The 18,969-nt window shown below is 36.1% G+C and overlaps 1 protein-coding gene and 1 pseudogene across 2 annotated transcripts in view; one reads left to right on the forward strand and one right to left on the reverse strand.

Moving 5' to 3' along the window:
* Positions 1-18,969, reverse strand: part of LRP12 (LDL receptor related protein 12) — a 97,071-nt gene that overhangs the window by 67,037 nt on the left and 11,065 nt on the right. The gene's annotated exons all lie outside the window — the stretch shown is intronic.
* On the forward strand, positions 6,731-7,533 carry LOC119624810 (NADH dehydrogenase [ubiquinone] 1 alpha subcomplex subunit 5 pseudogene; annotated as a pseudogene).

An 18,969-nucleotide genomic window follows, 5' to 3' on the forward strand; every position in this document is an offset into this window, starting at 1 on the left:
AGCAGATCTACCACTTGATACAGCAATCCCACTACTAGGTATTCACCCAGAGGAAAAGAAGTCATTATATGAAAAAGATACTTGCACATGCATATTTATAGCAGTACAATTCACAATTGCAAAAATAAGGAACCAGCACAAAGTCCCATCAGTCAACAAGTGGATAAAGAAAATGTGGTATACATATACCACGGAATACTACTCAGCCATAAAAAAGAACAAAATAATGGCATTTGCAGCAATCTGGATGGAACTAGAGACCATTATTCCATGGGAGGTAACTCAGGAATGGAAAAAATCAAACATTTTATATTCTCACTTATAAATGGGAGCTCAGCTATGAGGGCTCAAAGGCATAAGATTGATACAATGGACTTTGGGAACTCGGGGGAAAGGGTGGGGGGGGCTGAGCGATAAAAGACTACACATTGGGTAATTGGGCACAGCACACACTGCTTGGGATGGGTGTACCAAAATCCCAGAAATCACCACTAAATAACTTATTCATGTAATCAACCACCACCTGCTCCCCAAAAACCTATTGAAATAAATTTTTTTTTAATTAAAAAAAAAATAGTTTAGAGAGAAAGGACCTCTTAACAACACTATATGTGCCTATCCAAAAACAAAGGATATCTCTCCATTTAGTATCCTCTTTATGTTAGAGAAATTTTCTTTATGTAAGTTCTGCATAATTCTTATTAATCACACCATTTGATGTTGAAAAAAAGTTTAAGTTATCCAATGTAAATATATCCAGCTATACATTTCCCCAAATGAAAAACAAAAGAAAAAATCTTTAATTAGCATGTATCTGTTGCTATACTATGTACTTTCCCAAATTTTAATTTACCTAGTTATTAGAACAAATACTTGAGGTAATATTGTCTCCAGTTTACAAATGAAGAAACTAAACTTCAGATATAGTAAATAACTTGCTCAAGGACACGACTAACACATACAACTAATATCCAAACTTAGGTCTGTCTTATTATAAAGATCATGCATCAATTCCCTCACTATAACTTCCAAAATATATATGGGTCTCATCTGGATTAATAATTTCATTATTTACAGAACAAACATATCCTTTAATTTTGAAACAATTCCAGGAGTAACTGATATTCCCCCTTCTAAGGCCCAGGAAGTTGAGACTGAAAAATTAACCTGTCAGGACGAAATCTCATAGTTACTGAAGAGCAGAATCAAGTACCAAATACAACTCTCTTCTACCATCAAGACCAGAAGATACAGATCCAGTCTTAATGGATGTCCCTCTGTCAGTCGTGCTTAGATATTGTGGAAATAGGAGTAAGCACACAAGGGGGTTAAGTAACCAAGGAATTAGGGCATTTAAAAGAGTGGCTGGTAGCTGTTTTGCACAGCAACCTAGGAGGCAACACTAAAACCTACTGTAGAAAGTAATGATGGCATGATGATACAGTATAAAGTACTAAGTCTTGACATTAAAGAATCTTGAGATTAATGTGTCTTTGCTATATTTTTGTTTTTGTGAAGTATGTTGAAGTAAATGCCACATATCATTTTACCTCCATATACTTCAACATACATTTCTCTCAAAATACGTTATCCACCTATCTATAACGGTACTACTTAAAATTCATAATAAATCTTGATGTCATTCAGTATAGCCAGGCAATAATCAGATTTTCCTGATTGTCTCCTGTTTTTTTGTTTGCTTATTTGAAGCAGGATCAAAACAGTCTCGAGACTGCATTTGGTTGCTGTGTTTAAGTCTCTCTTAGCCTAGAGGGATATTCCTTCATTTTCCATACCACTGACTAGTTAAAGAAGCTAGATCAGCTGTCCTGTAAAAGGCCCATATTCTGTGGTGTTGCTTCTTTCTGATGTCACTTAACTTTGGTTCATCTAGCTCAAGGATGAGGAAGCCTTTTCTGTGAAAGGCCAAACTGGTTAATATTTTAGGCTCTGTGGGCCATACAGTTTCTGTTGCAACTACTCAACTCTGTCACTGCGGCACAAAAGCGGCTAGACAATATGCAAATGATTCAGAGTTGCTGTGTTTAAAAAACAAAACAAAACAAAACAATGTTATTAAAACAGTCATTAGGTAGAATTTGACTGAAAGGCCATGTTTTGCCAAACCTTGCTACAGAAACTTGATTTTAATTTGACACAGGCTCAACATTTTTGGCTGGAAAACTTCAGAGCTTATGCTGTATGTTTCATACGTGTGACAGAAGTCATACACTATCTCCTTACCCTACTTTTCATAAAACTGAGATTAAGCAATAGGTCCAGGTAGGGCAGACAGATTCCTCCATTGAGAAGTTCTCACGTGATCGTATGTCTAATGCTTTTATCCACTGATGATCACAGCCTGAATAAATTATTTCATTAGGGTTGGCAAAATGATATTCTAATCCTGTCATTACTTCCACATTCATTAACTAAAATTCTGCAGAGAAGTTTCCCTCAACAAATAAGGTTATTTGCTTAACCTATAACCAGAGTTCATACAGAGAAAAAGGATAAATGTTTAATTCTTTCTTCATAATTGCTTGTTATCAGAGTATGGAGTTAGTGCTTATTTGTTTTTACTGTATCCAGTAATTCACTGTTGTTGTAGTGGTGTGTGTGTGTGTGTGTTCCTTATTACACATCTATTGTTATACACCAAGGAGTTTTTATAAATTCAGCGCATTTCAACCAACTGACTTCATTACATTCTTTTATCATGTTCAAGTTCTCTCATCTTTTGGTCACTGGGAGCCCCCTTTCTATTGGCCATTGTGTCCTTTTGGCTGGAACTACTAGTCTTTGGTAGCTTCTTTGCCTTCTGATACAACAGAATATCCCTAGTTTCTCTTGTATTTTCTGCCCTAGAATGGAAATCAGTCATTCATCCAATGACCCTTGGATTCTTCCAGTGAGGAATGGTATTTAGAGACCATAATTTAGAGGTTCTAGTTGTGCTCACTGCTATTGTGCAGTTATCAGAACATTTTACTGGGGAGGTCATAAGAGGGCAGATAATCCCAAATTCTACAAGCAGAAGCTTAAAGTAGTATAATCTTTCTGGAAAACAAATCCTGGCTCTAACTGTGTGACTTTAAAATTATTTTAATTCCACTGTGGCTCAATTTCCTGTAAAACATAAAACAGGGTCCATCTTATATTTTTGATGTAAAGATTAAATGAGTTCATATATATGTAAAGCATTTAGAGCAATGACTGCACATGGTAAGCATTCAATACAAATTAGATATTATTTTTAATGAGAGCTTGGAAAACACTCCAACCTTTGACCTAGTAATTCCACTTTTATAAACTATAAATAATAAAAATTCAAACAAAGATAAAAGCATGTTAATTACAGCATTATGTGAACAAAACTGCAAACAATTTAATGTTCAAAATTAGGAAATAGTTTATGGAAAAAAGCGATAAGGAAAAGAAGACCATGATATGTCAAATAATACCAACAAACCCATCAGCAAAGACGAACATTTCTACTTATCAAGTATGAATGCTCCTTTCATTAAACACTAATCACATTTTTATTTTTATGTCTTTATTGAACATTTGATAAAACAGTTTCATTTTTATATATTTACTAAATTAACAGGTGGTATTTATTTGTATTTCTCTGACTGCTTTTGAAGTTAATCTTTGTTCTAATTTTATTAGCCATCCAATTACTGTTTCTATAAATTGTCTTTTGTCCATCTACTGGAGATGGAAGAAAATTAACATTTAATGTAGAAAGTATTTGCATAAGTTATTTAATAACCTTATATCAAACCGTGAGGGTAGGTAGTGTAAAATCCAATAATCTAGCTTCTTGCCATGTAGAAATCTCAGTTAATAGCAAACCAAAAGTAATTCAGAAAGAATTAATGATCCAGCATGTTTGGCTCATCTATCAGCACCACAAGCAGATGAGTTCTAGTAAGAAATTTTAAAAGGTGAATGTATAAGGAATTAATCAGCTTGCTTTTGAGTTGCGTTTTGTTTACGGAGATCTCCAAGTACAACTATAAAAGAGCAATATAATGTAATGGTTAAGAGCACAGATTCTAGGTTATGCTATCTTGGTTCAATTCCTAGATCTTCCATTTACTAATTATGTGACCTTGGCTAAGATAGTTAACCTTTTTGTTCCTCAGCTTCCTTATTTGTAAAATGGAAATAGTATCGAAGCTGATGTATGTATATGTATTTATTTACACAGATTCATATGTTTATCATTTGTTAAGCAAATGAATCTGTGTAAATAAATACATATACATTCATACATTCACAGAGTCTGAATATCTGTATCCCTCCCCAAATTCGTATGGTTGAAATCCTAACTCCTAAGGTTATAATATTAAGAAGTGGAGTCTTTGTACCTCATGAGGTGATTAGGTCATGAGGGCTCTGCCCTCAAGAATGGGATTAGTGTCCTTATAAAAGAGAGCCCAAAGAACTAGCTAGCCTCTTTTGCCACGTGAGGACACAGCAAAAAGACACTGTCTATGAATCAGAAAGTGAGCCCTTACCAGACACCAAATCTGCCAGTGCCTCGATGCTGGACTTCCCAGCCACCAGAACTGTGAGAAATTTCTGTTCTTTATAAGCCACTCAGTCTATGGTATTTTGTTATAGCACTCCAAATGGACTAAGACACACATATACATAAATAAACACACAGTGATTAGAATGCTGCCTGGCTCACAGTAACCACTATGTAGGTGTTTGGACAAAAATGAGTGTATACATCAGTCCCTGCTTGAGTCCTGCTACTTCATATAGCATAGCTTGCTATTCAAATACTATACTATGTTGTAACTACTTCAAAATATTTCTACTTTACAATTTTGGTGATCGAGTCATGATTTTCTTTTTTAAAGTGTTGTAGATGATATTCCAGATATGTAAACGGTAACACAACAGGAAAATCATATATATCACATACACCACAGAGGTTTCTAACCTCTTATCACAGTGCTTCTCAAACTTGAATATAAAATAAATCACAAGGGATCTTGTTAAAATGAAGATTCCAATTTGGTATCTGGCACAGACCCTGAGATTCTGCATTTCTAACCAGCTACCAGACACGACCAATGTAGCTGTTTCTACAACAGCACTTTGAATAGCAAGGATCTAGAGATCATAAATGAGCTTTCAGACATTCTAGAATCAGGCATTATGTACAAAATTTTCTGTGAAGGCACACAGGGGGATTATTTTCTGAGGAAAGGACCCATAATTCTTATATCCTCAGGTGTAGGGATGAGAGTAGGGGACAGGGCAGGAAGGGAGTAATCAGGGAAGATGAGAAAGATACAAATCAGCTCCTCATAGCTAACTGAAAAAAACAAAATTATCGTTACGAAAAAAAAGAAAATTAGGCTGGGTGTGGTGGCTCACACCTGTAATCCTAGAGGCCAAGGCAGGCAGATCACTTGAAGTCAGGAGTTTGAGGCCAGCCTTGCCAACATGGTGAAACCCTATCTCTACCAAAAAATCCAAAAATTAGCCAGGCACACGCCTGTAGTCCCAGCTACTAAGGAGGCTGAGGCAGAAGAATCGCTTGAACCTGGGAGGTCAAGGTTGCAGTGAGCCTACATCGCACCACTACACTCCAGCCTGGGTAACAGAGCAAGACTCTGTCGAAACAAAAAAAAATTATTCATAAATAGATGTATTACAGATAAATTATAATTTAGAAGACTAAACTGAAGAATCTTTAAATTATAGAATAAAAACAATATAAAAACCTAAGAGATCAAAAAAAAGCTAGGTATTATGAATATTATATTACACTTAATAGAAGTTCTTAATGGAGGAAACTTACAGGATAAAAGGGATTTAAAACACATACACCGGTGTAGACATATATATGTGCACATATACCCATAATAAATACGTATGTGTGCATATATTCATACAACTAGACATATACACATATAAGTATTTTGGAAGAATATCAATATGGTCAGATAACATGGTCTGCCAAATAGCAAACAATAATAATGACTGGAGATACACACACAGACACATACTTGTGAAAACTATAAACTCCAAATAGGAAAAGGAAATTACAAACTTCTAAAAGGACAACTCTTTGGTATGAGAACCAAAATGGTAACTTAAAAGTTACAAAATGATAAAATAACATACACAGAATTCTGAAAGAAAATATTAAAGCCTGGAATTCCATACCCAGTCAAACCATTACTCAAGTGTGAGGGCAAAATAAAAAAACAGTTTTAGCTGTGTATCCGCAAAATATATATACAACCCAGGCCAGGCGTGGTGGCTCATGCCTGTAATCCCAGCACTTTGGGAGGCCGAGGCGGGTGGATCACAAGGTCAGAAGATCGAGACCATCCTGGCTAACACAGTGAAACCCCGTCTCTACTAAAAACACAAAAAAATTAACCGAGTGTGGTGGCCTGTAGTCCCAGCTACTCCGGAGGCTGAAGCAGGAGAATGGTGTGAACCTGGGGGGCAGGAGCTTGCAGTAAGCTGAGATTGTGCCACTGCACTCCAGCCTGGGCAACAGAGCGAGACTCCGTCTCAGAAAACAAACAAACAACAACAAAAAACAAATATATTTATACACACAACCCATACATGTTTCTTGGTTGTGGGGGAAAGAAGGGAAAGATGGAGTGGGGAGAGAGGCTGGGGGGAGGAGAGAGGGAGAAGGGAGGGGGAAGGGGAGAGGGGAGGGGGAGGGGAGGGGAGGGGGAGAGGAGGGAGAGAGAACACAGCAAAATAAAATTCAGCCTGATTAAAAACTTCAAGAAAAATGGCAGGTCATTGGCTTGTTGACACTGTTGTGGTAGGTGTGCTGAAGACCACTGGCCTTGTGGGATTGGCTGTATGCAAGAATCCATAAGAGAGGCTGAGAATATTGTACACAAAGATTCTTGATATTCTTGAGCAAATCCTTGAAAATTCAGCACATAGAAAGTATACAGAACATGAGAAGCTACCTATGGTTAAAGCAGAACCAGATGTTAAAAAATTAGAAGACCAACCTCAAGGTGATCAAATAGACGAGGTGATTCCTTGGGTTGAAAATTAACTAAGTCTGGTGAGAAAAATGATGCAGTGAAAACCATGGGAGCCTTAGGGGAAGAGCCTCCTGCCAATAAATGGAAATGGCCAATATAATCACTAAATGACTTCGGTTGGTTGATGGGAAGCTGATTTAATATTCTGTTATATTAAGAGCGTCTCCATATTATTGACATTTTATAATCAAGAAAAATGATACACAAAATATTTAGGAGGCTTTTTAAAATTAGTGATTATGGTAATATGGTGTTGTGAATCAAATTCTGATTTGTAAAGTGCACGAATTATTTCAAAGATGTTATTTCTTTGAACAGAGAGGTTGTGGGAAGATCTGACAATTAGAAAAATTCCTACAGCTCTTCAATGCAGAGGCCATAATCAAAAAGTAGAGTTTCTTTAGTAGTATCTTCAATACATCATTTAATTTTTTATTGTCCCAAAGAAGAAAAGGCCCTTGATTATTATTGTTTAAACAAAGTTATTGATCCCTGTTTGAAGTAAATAGTAAGAGTGAATATTTTCAAATATAAAATAGCACAAGTGGCTGATGATAAAATTTGAAATTATGGGTAACCTCCTTGGCTGTGATCTTTATGTATGTAAAACAAAACTTAAATATATAATTATATACTGATTACAAAATCCATAATAAGTGTAATTTTATTTAAAAAAAGTAAAGAAAAATGACAAGACAAAAAAAAAGCAGTAAAACAGCAGGAAAATTAAAGGTGACTACAAATAAAAACACGGATATCCACTCTTGCCACTTCCATTCAACCCTGTACTACAGGTTTTGGACAGGACAATTAGGTAAGGGAAAAAAGCCATTTAGATTGGAAGGTGTATTACTCTGTTTTCACGCTGCTGATAAAGACACACCCGAGACTGGGAAGAAAAAGAGGTTTAATTGGACTTAGTTCCACATGGCTGCGGAGACCTCATAATCATGGCGGGAGGCAAAAGGCAATTCTTACATGGCAGCGGCAAGAAAAAATGAGGAAGAACCAAAAGAGGAAACCCCTAAAAAACACATTAGATCTCATGAGACTTATTTACTATCACGAGAATAGCACGGGAAAGACTGGCCCCCATGATTCAATTACCTCCCCTGAGTCCTTCCCATAACACCGGGGAATTCTGGGAGATACAATTCAAGCTGAGATTTGGTGGGGACGCAGCCAAACCAAATCAGAAGGGAAAAAGTAAAACCATCTCTATTTGCATATGATAAAATTTTGCATATGAAAAATCCTAAGGTATTCACAGAAACAAAAACTTATTAGAGCTAATAAGTTCAACAAGGTCACAGGATATAAGAAAAAGTATATTCACATGCACCAACAATGATAATATGAAAACTAAGAAAACAATTCCACTTATAATAGCATGAAAAGGAATAAAATAGTTTCTGAAACTACAAAACATTATTGAAAGAGATTAAAATCTATATGAATGAAAAGACATATCCCATGTTCATCAATCAGAAGGACTAAGATTGGTAAGACAACAATTCTTGACAAATAAGCTCTACAGATTCCATGCAATCCCTATCAAAATCCTAGCTACCTTCCCCTGAGCCTAGAAATTGATAAACTAATCCTAAAATTCATATGAAAATTCAAGAAATCCAGAATAGCAAAAACGATCTTGAAAAATGAAAACAAATTGGAATACTCACACTTTCTGATTTCAAAACTTACTACAAAGCGACACTAATGAAGACAGTGTGGTACTGGCATAGGGATAGACAATATAGGTCATAAAATACAGATCATAATTTCAGTCAGTTGATTTTCAACAAGGGTGCCAGGAAGATTAAATGGGAGAAAGACTAGTCTTTTCAACAAATAATGCTGGAACAAAGGAAGCCATGTGCAAAAGAATGAATTTGACCCCTACCTCATATCATATACAAAAAACAGGTCAAAATGGATCAGAAGCCTATATATAACAGCAAAATTATAAAACTCTTAGGGGAATAAAAGAAACCACACCAGTGTAAACCCCTATGACCTTGGGTTAGCAAATGGATTCTTAGATATAGTATCAAAGGCACAAGTAACAAAAACTAGGTAAACTGGACTGTCTCAAAATTGAAAACACTTGTGCCTCAAAGAACACCATTAAGAAAGTAAAAGAACAAACTACAAAACAGGATAAAATATTTGAAAAATCATATATTAGATAACAGAGTTAATAACCACAATGTTTAAAGAACTCTTATAACTCAACAACAAAGACAGATACTCTAACCAATTAAGAAACGGGCAAAAGATTTGAATAGATATTTCTTCAGAGTATAAACCCAAAAGGTCAATAAACATATGAGAAGAACCTCAATATCATTATCCATTAGGGAGATGAAAATCAAAACCACCATGACATACAACTTCACACCAATTAAAACAGCTGTAATGAAAAAGACAGACAATAAAGTGTTGGCAAGGATGTGGAGACACTGGAACTCTCACATACTGCTAGTGGGAATGTAAAATGGTGCTGCCCTTTGGAAAACAGTTTGGAGTTCCTCAAAAAGGTAAACGTAGAATTACTATATGAGTCAGTAATTCTACTCTTCTGTATATACCCAAGAGAACTGGAACTATGTGCCCACACAAAAACTTCCACAGAAATATTCATAGCATTATTCATAATAGTCCCAAAGTGCAAATTACTCAAATGTCTGTCAACTGATGAACAGATACACAAAGTGGAATATTCATACAACGGAATTTTTGGGAATAAAGTACTGAGCCATGTTACAGTCATACTATGACATGAATAAGCCATGAAAACATTATGCTAGGTGAAAGAAGCCAGACATAAAAGACCAAATATTGTATGATTTCCTTTATATGAATGCCCAGAATAGGCAAATCCATAGTGACAAAAAGTTGATTTGTAGTTTCCAGGGGCCAGAGCGTAGGAAGAATGGGTAGTGATTGTTAATAGATAGAGTTTCCTTTTGGGCCAATGCAAATATTTTGGAATTAGATAGTGGTGACAGTTGTGTAACTTTGTGAATATGCTAAAAACTGAACTGTACACTTTTAAAAGTGGAAGTTTATCACATAAACCTGTTATTTTTAAAAAAGCATAATACACTACAACCAAGTGGTTTATCCTCAGAATGAAAGGCTAGTTACATATTTGAAAAAAGTCAATCAATGTAATCCATTATACTAACAGTCAAAAAAGAAAAATCACATAATGACATGAGTAGATACAGAAAAGGAATTTTTCAAAATACAACATAATGATATTCATAATAAAGATTCATAATAAAACTCTTAGCAAACTAGGAATACAAAAGAATATCCTCAACTTGGTAAAAAGGCATCTACAAAAACCTTACAGCTAACATACTGAATGGTGGAATCTGAAATACTTTCCACCCATGATGGAAAACAAGGCAAGCACTCTCACCACTCCTAGTCAACATACTAAAAGTCTTAGCCAATGCAATAAGGCAAGAAAATAAATAAATTTTAAAAAGGTGTATAGTTGGGAAAGGCAAAAATAATACTGTCCATATTCACAGATGACATAATTATGCAGAAAATTTGAGAGAAATCTACACAAATACTCCAAGAACTAATAAGTTAATTTAGACACAAGGTCAACACAAAAACCAATCACATTTCATATACATGCAAAAAACAATTAAAAATCAAAATTTAAAAGCAATATTATTTTCTATAGCTCCCCCCATATAAAATATGTATAATCTAACAAAACATACAAAGGATTTGTGTGTTGAGAACTATGAAACACTAATGAAAGAAATCAAAGACCTAAATTAACAGAGCAACTCTGCATTCATGGATTAGAAACTGAACACAGTAAAGATGTCAGTTCTTCCTAATCTGTAAATTTAACACATCAATGAAAATCCCTGCAAGACATTTTGTAGAAAAAAACAAGCTGATTTTAAAATGTATATGGAAGAGAAAAAGAATTAGAATAGTTAATTTTTACAAAGAATAAAACTGAAAGGATTGCATACACTACCCAATTTTAAGACTTAGGATAAAGCTACAGTAATTAAGAAAGTGTGATCATGACAAAATGATACACACAGAACAATGGAACAGAATATAATCCAGAAATAGACCCATGCAAATATAGCCACTTGATCTTTGATAAACGTGCAAAGGCAGCTCAATGGGAAAGGATAATATTTTCAACAAATGGTGTTGGAACAATTGGTGGTTATCCATATGCAAAAACTGAACCTCTTTTTTAAACCTCATACCTTTTAAAAAGATTAATTATAATGAACTTTAGATCTAAATGTGTAACATAAAACTCTAAAACTTTTAGGAAAAAAGCAGAAGAAAACCTCTGTGATCTGGGATTAGGTAAAGAGCTTTTAGAAATGACACAAAAAACAACTCATAAAAAACTGACAAGTTGAACTTCATCAAATTTTAAAACTTCTCCTTTGCCAATGGTACTGTCTAGAGAATAAAAAGACAAGCTACAGATTCAGAGGGGAAAAAATATATATACGAACTCCCAAAACTCAACAGCAAAAAAACCACCAACCCAATTAAAAATGAGTAATGAACTTAAACATTTCACACAAGATGGCAAAGAAGTATATGAGATGTTCAATATCATTAGCCATTAAAAAACACAAATGCAAATCAGATGAGCTACCACCATATCCCTTCTAGAATGACAAAAACAAAAATATTAACAATATCAAGTACTGACAAAGATGCAGAGCAACTGGAACACTCTCACACTGCTAGTCAGAATGCAAACTGATACAGTCACTCTGGAAAATGGTTTGGTAGTTTCTTAAAAAGTTAAGCACGTATGTGTAACTTAGGACCCAGCAATTCTTCTCCTAAGTATTTACCCTAAAGTAGGGGTCCCTAACCCCCAGGCTGCAGAATGGTAATAGTCCGTGGCCTATTAGGAACTGGGCAGCAGAGCAGGAAGTGAGTGGTGGGTGAGCAAGCATTACCACCTGATAAGGTCTGCCTATGTCCCCACCCAAAATCTCATATTGAATTGTAATCCCCTTAATCTTTATAATCCCCACGTGTTAAGGGAGAGATCAGGTGGAGGTAACTGAATCATGGGGGTGGTTTCCCCCATGCTGTTCTCATAATAGTGAGCGAGTTCTCATGAGATCTGATGATTTATAATTGTTTGGTAGTTCCTCCTGTGTTCATTCTCCTCCCTGTCACCTTGTGAAGAAGGTGCCTTGCTGTCCTTTCACATTCCACCAGGACTGTAAGTTTCCTGAGGCCTCCCCAGCCATGCTGAACTGTGAGAAACTATACCACTTTCCTTTATAAATGGCCCGATCTCAAGGCAGTTCTTTACAACAGTCAGAAAACAGACTAATGCACCGCCTGAGGTCCACCTCCTGGTGGCAGACTGCGAACCCTATTGTGAACTGCACATGCAAGGGATCTAGGTTGGGCATTCCTCATGAGAATCTAATACCTGATGATCTGAGGTGGAACAGCTTCATTCCAAAACCATCCTCCCTCCCTCCCTACCAGGTCTGCAGAAAAATTGTCTTCCACAAAACTGGTCCCTGGTGTCAAAAAGGTTGGGGACCACTGCCCTAGAGAAATAAAAACTTAAGTCCACACAGAAACCTGTACTAGATATTTGTAGAAGCTTTATTTATAATAGCCAAAAACTGAAAACAATGGAAATGTCCTTCAATAGGTGAACTGATAAACTGTGGTATATCCATACAACAGCAAGGAATAAAACTACTGATTGATGCAACAATGTGCATGAATCTCCAAGATACTATGCTGAGTAAAAGCAGTCAGTCTCAAATGGTTATGTGTTGGACAATTCCATCTATATGACATTTTTAAAAAGACAAAACTATGGTTAGGAACATCTCAGTGGCTGTCACAGATTAAGGGTGAGAACATGGTTGTGAATATAAAGGAAGAACAGGCAAGAGTTTTCTGGAATGCTGAACTGTTCTACATTCTGATTTTAGTGGTAGTTATATGAATGTGTACATGTGTTAACAGTCATATAACTTTGCACCAGAAAAAAAGAGAGTCAGTTTTACTATATAATGTCTAAAACAAAATTTAAAAATAAACAGCCAGCTACAAAAACCAACAAAATAAAGAAATAGTGAAAAAAATTAATAAAATAGAAAACAAGGAAAGCAGTACAGCATGAAACCAAGAGCTGGTTCTTTGAGAAGAACGTCTAAAATAAAGAAACCTTTGACAAGTCTGTTCAAGAAAAGAATGACAGACAAGAGAGACAGATAGGTATTAGGAATGACTATGGTGATATAATCACAGATGTAGAAAATATTTTTAAAACAATATTATTTACAACTTTAAAGTAAATATGGAAATATAGGCAAAATAATGTTCTAGAACGTATAATTTAATATAAATTAGCAAAGCTGACTCAAGGATGAAGGAATTAAAAATTAAAGAGTTATTTCCCCAAAGGCATCACGCACATATGCTTTTAGAGTTCTAATAAACCTTTAAAAAACATAATTTCTATTTATTGTAGCTAGCCCCCTACTTAGATGAGGGAATAAAAGAATAAATAAAATAATAAAATAAAGACGAGAGATAAATCATGTATTCTGATCCTAATTCTCTCTAACCCACCCACATACAGCAATCAAATCAAACACTCAGACTCTTATTCTTATGTGGTGGAAAAAATAATGTGAAGTTGAATTGTATACAAATGTAATTTATGCAATTTCTTAATACTCCTTTGTATTTTTCATATGGCTCCTAGCCCCTGTGTAGTGATCCACTCCAGCAGCACCGATAGTAGTAGGTTCTCCTTAATCTCCCATCCTTTGTACCTGGGCAAATACTTTTATATACAAGTAATCATGTTAGTACACTACTAGATCATAGTTTAGATAGCACTGGAGCCATATTCTGGTTAACTTTATGTCTGCTACTTTTTGAGCAAATTAGTTTGGTCTTAAAGTATCATCCACACAAACTGGATGTACCCAACTGACAGAATACAGGAGTCCTACCCCCTGACTTGAGCTCAATCCTCATTTAGCATCTCCATTTTACCTCCCACACAGCTCCTGCCTTCAGATGTGAGTTCCACTTCTCATGGAATTGATCCATCTCCACTGAGGTCTCTTACTGGCTTAATTAGTCCCAAAGCCCATGCATAAGAAGGGATCTACTTCTTACAGGCTCATCTGTATAGTTTAAACATACTAGGAATGAAAACATTTCTCCCCCTAGCATTTATTAGTACAAAACTGTTAATTTTTGCTTTCCTATTACAATACTTATACAGTTCATAAACAATCACCTCTCTTTTTCTAATCTTAAAAGGTAAAATAATAATAACTGGAACACTAGAATCTTTTATACTACTTCTAAACACTGAAATCAACAAAAAAAAAAGATTGTAAGTGCATCTAAAAGAATGGATTAACATATGAAAATCAAGCAGAAGAGAGGGAGGTTAGGTTACAGGAAGGAAAAAAAGAGGTAGAGGGCAGAAGAAAGCTAAGACTGACAATAGACTGATGTCATAAATATAAATGCAAAGTATAAAAAAATCAGTAAATGTATTCTAGCAGATTAAAATTTATCATTAGCAAGTTGGTATGGCCTATAAATTAATGCAAAAATGATTCAACATTAGGAATCACATAAATGTAATTTACTCCATTTATAGATAAATTAATTCATTTATTCAACAAGTATTGTCTGGCATTATACTAAATATGTTTTACATATAACTCTGACTCTATGGTAATTGCAAAAACATTAAGACAATGCCACTGTTCTCAAAAAAATTTTTGTTTGTGTTGGAAAATATAGTTATTTGTCATTTTACATACTTTTATTTTATATATTATTTACAGTAATATGTAATAGGTTTCTTATTGTCATTTTAAATGAATATTTTAATAATTACTCAATTTTAATTCCTAATATTCTTAAAAACATATATAGCTCCTATATAAAAACCATTCTTTGGATTCCTCAATAACTGGAGTCCTGCGACTCTAAAATTTGGAAACTGCTGCTAAACAGAATTACCATATGCTAATATACCATAATTTATTCATCTATTCTATTGCTGATGGACATAGGGGTTGTTTCTAGTCTGGGACTGTAACAAATAAGGATGCTATGAATATTCTTGTACATGTCTTTTGGCATACATTATGTACCTGTTGAGTTCATATCTAGGGGCAGAATTGCTGGGCCACAGGACATGTTTACATACAGCTTTAATAGACACTATTTTCCAAGTGGCTTTCAGCATTTAAAATGTGGTTAGTTGAACTGAGATGGGCTGTAAGTATAAAATTTGGACTGGATTTTGAAGACTGAGCATGAAAAACATAACACAGAGCTTCTCATTAATAATTACTTTCTATTGTTTACATGTTGGAATGATAGTATTTTAGATATATTAGTTTTAAAATATTAACATTAATTTCACCTGTTTCCTTTTTAATGTGGTTAATAGAAAATTCAAAACTACATATATGATTTACATTTGAGGCTCACATTATATATTTGAGATGCTTCTAAGAAGGGCACTTAGTTTTGAGGAACCAGGAAGACTCCCAAAAAGAGGCAGCAATGGGAAGAAAACTGAAGGACAGCAGGAGTTAGCTTAGAGAAGAAAGTGGTGGAGGAAGAAATAAGGCAGGCAGTGGGAGCAGTGTGTATAAAGGCTGGAAGTCACAAGTATGGCAGGAACATGGTGTGGGAGAGGGGGAAGGGCAGGAGTTAAGGGGAATGACCGAGATGAGGCAGAAAGATAAAAACTAGCCAGATCCCCTGCCCCTGAATGATTATTCCTGCTTGCAGAGCACAGAGAAGGAATCCAGATCCGCCAGTGCCCTGCCCACAAGCCATCACCTCCAGTGTGACTAGAGCCCCAAGCCAACATCACCTCCAGTTTACCAGCAGGGAGTCCCTGACACCCTGCCCAGCTGCACTGTCTCCACCACTGTGGTGAACACCCATAGGAAGGCAGGCACCCTGGCACTGCTAGCACTCTGCCACAGGTGCTGCAAGTTGGTCCCCCCAATCCAGCATAGTTGATTTCGAAGCCTTGAAGAGCCAGAGAACAAAGTCGGGGCCCAATACAAGTACCTCAGAATTACAGCAAGTAGTCTAGGAGTTGGGAACTGAGCACTGGCCCCCTAAAATCTTCCAGAAATGAAGCCAGTCAGCTGAATCCACCTTACACCACAAACACTCAAAGTTATCAAATAGGATAAAAGGGGAAAAAAAAATCCAAAGATCAGAAACCTCAAAGATTGAAGGTAGACAGTCCCACAAGATGAGTAAGAACCAGCACAAGAACTCTGAAAACTCAAAAAACCAGAGTGCCTTTTTCCCTCCAAATGACCACATCGCCTCTCCAGCAAGGGTTCTGAACTGGGCTAAGATGACTGAATGACAGAAACAGAGATCAGAATATGAATAGTAACAAAGATCACTGGGCTACAGGAGTACACTGAAACCCAATCCAAAGAAGCTAAAAATCACAAGAAAACAATACAGGAGCTGACAGACAAAACAGCCACTACAGAAAAGAATGTAACCGACCTGATAGAGCTGAAAAACACACTTTAAGAATTTCATAATGCAATCACAAGTATTAACAGCAGAAGAGACCAAGCAGACGAAAGAATCTCAGAGCTTGAAGACTGGCGTTCTGAAACAAGATAGTCAGACAAGAATAGAGAAAAAAGAATGAATAGGAACAAACAAAACCTCTGAGAAATAAGGGATTATGTAAAGAGATCAAATCTACAACTCATTGGTATCTCTGAAAGAGATGGGGAAAATGGAACCAACTTGGAAAACATACTTCAGGATATCATCCATGAGAACTTCCCCAACCTAGCTAGAGAAGCCAACATTCGAATTCAGAAAATGCAGAGAACTCAAGTAAGATATTTCACAAGAAGATCATCCCCAAGACGCATAATCATCAGATTCTCCAAGGTCAACATGAAAGAAAAAACGTTAAAGGTAGCTAGAGAGAAAGAGTAGGTCATCTACAAAGGGAAGTCCATCAGACTAACAGCATACCTCTCAGCAGGAACTCTACAAGCCAGAAGAGACCGGGGGCCAATATTCAAAATTCTTAAAGAAATCTCAACCCAGAATTTCATATCTTGCCAAAGTGTCATAAGCAAAGGAAAAATAAGATGCTTTTCAGACACGCAAATGCTGAAGGAATTCGTTACCACCAGACCTGCTATACAAGAGCTCCTGAATGAAGCACTGAACATGGGAAGGAAGGACCATTACCAGCCACTACAAAAACGCATTGAAGTGTACAGATCAATGACACTATAAAGCAACTGCATAAACAAGTCTGCAAAATAACCAGGAAACATCATGATGACAGGATCAAATCCACACATATCAACACTAAGCTTGAATGTAAATGGATAAATGCCCCAAGTAAAAGACACAGAATGGGAAGCTGGATAAAGAACAAAGACCCATTGGTGTGGTATCTTCAAGAGACTCATCTCGCATCCAATGACACACATAGGTTTAAAATAAAGAGAGAAAAATGTACCAAGCAAATGGAAAAGAGGAAAAAGCAATCCTAGTTTCAGACAAAACGGACTTTAAAACACAGATAAAAAAAGACAAAGAAGAGCATTACATAATGGTAATGGGTTCGATTCAACAAGATCTATTTTAAATATATATGCACTCAACACAGGAACACCCAGATTCATAAAGCAAGTTCTTACAGATCTTCAAAGAGACTTAGACTCCCACATAATAATAGTGGGAGACTTTAACACCTCACTGACAGTATTAGATCATCGAAATAGAAAATTAACAAAGCTATTCAGGACCTGAATTCAGCACTAGATCAAATGGACCTGACAGATACCTACAGAATTCTCCGCCCTAAAACAACAGAATATACATTCTTCTCATTGCCAGATGGCACGTACTCTAAAACTTGATTACATAATCCGAAGCAAAACATTCCTCAGCAATACAAAAGAAATGAAATCCTAAAAAACGATCTCTTGAACCACAGTGCAATCAAATTAGGAATCAAGACTAAGAGACTCACTACAAACCATACAATGACATGAAAATTGAATAATCTGCTCCTGAATGACTTTTGGGTAAATAATAAAATTCAGGCAGAAATCAAGAAGCTCTTGGAAACAGGACGGCACGGTGGCACGTGCCTGTAATCCCAGCACTTTGGGAGGCCGAGGCAGGCAGATCACGAAGTCAGGAGATGGAGACCATTGTAGCTAACGTGGTGAAACCCCGTCTCTACTGAAAATACAAAAAAATTAGCCAGGCATGGTGGCGGGTATCTGTAGTCCCAGCTACTTGGGAGGCTGAGGCAGGGGAATGGCTCAAACCCGGGAGGCAGAGCCTGCAGTGAGCAGAGATCATGCCACTGTGCTCCAGCCTGGGCAACAGCGAGACTCCGTCTCAAAAAAAAAAAAAAGTTGCTCTTAGAAACCAATGGAACAACAATACAACATACCAGAATCTCTGGGACACAGCTAATGCAGTATTAAAAGGGAAATTTATAGCATTAAATGCCCACATCAAAAAGTTAGAAAGATCACAAATTAACAACTTAACATCACAACTAAAAGAACTAGAGAACCAAGAACAAACAAATCCCAAAGGTAGTAAAGACAAGAAATAACCAAAATGAGAGATGAACTGAAGGAGACTGAGATGCAAAAAACAATTCAAAAGATCAACAAATCCAGGAGCGGAGCTGTTTCTTTGAAAAAATTAATAAAATAGACCACTAACTAGACTAATAAAGAAGAGAGAAAATTCCAATGAGCACAATCAGAAACAACAAAGGGGATACTACCACAGACCCCACAGAAATACAAACAATCATTAGAGAATGTTGCAAACACCT

The sequence above is a fragment of the Chlorocebus sabaeus genome, chromosome 8, assembly GCF_047675955.1.
Source record: "Chlorocebus sabaeus isolate Y175 chromosome 8, mChlSab1.0.hap1, whole genome shotgun sequence".
NCBI classification, from domain to species: domain Eukaryota; kingdom Metazoa; phylum Chordata; class Mammalia; order Primates; family Cercopithecidae; genus Chlorocebus; species Chlorocebus sabaeus.